The 2,971-nt window shown below is 39.4% G+C and overlaps 1 pseudogene; it reads right to left on the bottom strand.

Moving 5' to 3' along the window:
* Nucleotides 1-978: 978 nt before the first annotated feature.
* On the bottom strand, nucleotides 979-2,091 carry LOC116889227 (annotated as a pseudogene).
* Between the last annotated feature and the right edge of the window lie 880 nt (nucleotides 2,092-2,971).

The following is a 2,971-nucleotide window of genomic DNA, read 5'->3' as shown; positions in this document are numbered from 1 at the left end:
AAACAAAGTTACTTTCTCTTGAGAAAAGGATCCTGAAGGCCACTTCCTCAGGTCTGCAGCTTACTTGGCAAAACACCAGGATCCTCTGCTTGAGAAATTATTCCTCCTCGTTAACTCAGTACGGTAAGATTGACAAGAATCCTCCGTTGCCTAGCAGCTAGCTAGCTAGGAGCATTCACCTCATGCCATTTCCCTTCAGATATTGACATCACTAATACTGCTATAGACATTATTGCACATGATTTACTATAATAAAACAATAAGTGTAATGATACCACACTAAAATAGGAAATAATGGAGTTTATTAATTACAAAAATGGTTTGGATCTTTTTTCTTTTGGTTGTTAATGAAAGGTTTTGTTAGTCATAGATATTTTTCATAGAATGAATGCTGTCTCACTGACCCTTTGCTCTTTTGGCTTCCTTTGAATTCACTGATACTTATTGTTTCTTCTAGAGATTTTTGGAATAGCTTGTTTTTGCTCTCATGGACAATATGAAGTGCACCAGTTATCTATTGGTGTGGATCTCTGTTTTTTGTTTTTTTTTTTAATGTAAGTTATACATTTAGCTCATACAATTACCTTTGGTTTATTTTATGGATCCTAATATGCAGTTTTTTTTTCATTTTCCTTTCAGTCTAGAATATTTTCAATTCCCCACTTGATTTTATTCAATGACTTACTGATCCTATGAAGGTAAATTGTTAGATTTTCATGTGTTTATATATGTTGGGGAGCATCTGTGGGTTTCCACTATGCTATGACAATATGCAATAATATTTTAATTTTTGAATGTACACTGTCTTGTTTTTTTTTTCACTGTAATTCGTAAGTTTATTAAGAAGGATTCAATGTCAGCACTGCTATGTAAACAATGACAAAGATCAAGGGAAACACATCAGGGATTATGTAGACAGTAATATGCATTGTCCTTTATATAATCAATGTGTAATAGTTAAGGAAACTTTAATCCTTATTAAGCAAACATTTTTGCATACATTGCCTTCTCTTTATCTTTTTGTGCCTTTATCATTTGTTTGACTTTAAGCAATTCTGCCTGGATAGCTTTATCTCCTGGGCTATCTCATGCACCTTCTTAAGACCAGCCAGTGCTTGATCATATTCTTTCAATCCTTGCCATCCTTGTGCTCTTTGGTATAGTGCTTTAGTGTTCGAAGGGTCCATTTCAAGAGCCTCCAAGCAACTGTTAATTGCCCCCTGCCAATTTGACATCTACAATTTACAAGCACCAATATTCAGCACACAACTTAAGGCTATGGGTTGCAGTCTGGATAGATCAGCTTTCTCAATAACAGCCTTTGAACTATCCACATACCTTAGAACCTTCGCATATTTTTTAATAGCCATCTCCAAGTTCTGAGACTTGAAAAAAGAATTTCCAATGCTTTTTAAGTCTTCAGATATTAATAAAATTTTAGCTACATCCTTTAAGTCTATGTCTGCATCCTCAGGGAAATCTGGATGACTATCACCAGAACCACCTTTGGGGAATATTCCCCAATCAACCCCTTCCTTCAATTCTCCACATTCTGCAATAACACACAGTTTGGCAGGTTCTTCACCATTCACTTCTGCATTTTCAAGCATCCTTGCCACACCTAGTTCTTTTATTACTTGACCAAATACCACATGTTTCCCATCCAAATGAGGAGTTGGAACTGTTGTGATAAAGAAATGAGAACCATTTGAATTGGGGCATGCATTTGCCACGCTCAGCAAACCCTCCAGGTCATGCTTACGATGAAAGTTCTCGTCTTCAAATTTTTCACTATAAATACTTTCTCCACCTGTCCCATTCTGATTTGAGAAGTCTCCACCCTGAATCATAAATTTCTTAATAATTCAGCGGAAAGGGCATCCTTTAAAATGCAGAGGTTTCCCAGCTGTCGATCCAGTGCCCTTTTCTCCTGTACACCATGCACAAAAATTTTCTGCAGTTTTAGGAATAATATCTGGCAAACAATTCTAAAACAATTTGTCCAACTTGCTCCCCGCCGATGTCCACGTCAAAGAAGACACGCGGGTTCTTGGAATTGGAGGGCTTGGCTGCTGGGGATGGGTGGGACATCTTCACTGCAGGCGCTGGAAAGCAGGACATGAGTGCCTAGTGTACGAGACAGGCTCAAACTCTACCGCAGGTCTATGTTATAAACTGGCGACACGCTGTCTTGTTTAATGGCACAAAATGTGATTCAATTTATTAGAGATTGTACAATGAGCTACTTAGAAGAATATGAATACTACAGCTGTTGGATGAAACATTTTATAGATTTTAATTAATTTTATTTCTTCTATGATGCAGTATAACTCTAAAGTGACTTTGTGGATTTTCTTTTATATATTAGATATATTTCTTTTTTTTTTAACTTGAGTATTTCTTATATACATTTCGAGTGTTATTCCCTTTCCCGGTTTCCGGGCAAACATCCCCCTCCCCCCTCCCCTTCCTTATGGGTGTTCCCCTCCCAACCCTCCCCCCATTGCCGCCCTACCCCCAACAGTCTAGTTCACTGCGGGTTCAGTCTTAGCAGGACCCAGGGCTTCCCCTTCCACTGGTGCTCTTACTAGGATATTCATTGCTACCTATGAGGTCAGAGTCCAGGGTCAGTCCATGTATAGTCTTTAGGTAGTGGCTTAGTCGCTGGAAGCTCTGGTTGCTTGGCATTGTTGTTCATATGGGGTCTTGAGCCCCTTCAAGCTCTTCCAGTTCTTTCTCTGATTCCTTCAACGGGGAGCCGGATGTAGATCTCTCCTGAGAGACACAGCCAGAATACAGCAAATACAGAGGCGTATGCCAGCAGGAAACCACTGAACTGAGAACAGGACCCCCATTGAAGGAATCAGAGAAAGAACTGGAAGAGCTTGAAGGAGCTCGAGACCCCATATGTACAGCAATGCCAACCAAACAGAGCTTCCAGGGACTAAGCCACTACCCAAAGACTATACAT

The sequence above is a fragment of the Rattus rattus genome, chromosome X (assembly GCF_011064425.1).
Source record: "Rattus rattus isolate New Zealand chromosome X, Rrattus_CSIRO_v1, whole genome shotgun sequence".
Taxonomy (NCBI): Eukaryota; Metazoa; Chordata; class Mammalia; order Rodentia; family Muridae; genus Rattus; species Rattus rattus.
Note: the sequence above shows the minus strand (reverse complement) of the source record. Positions and strands in the feature narration are given on the sequence as shown.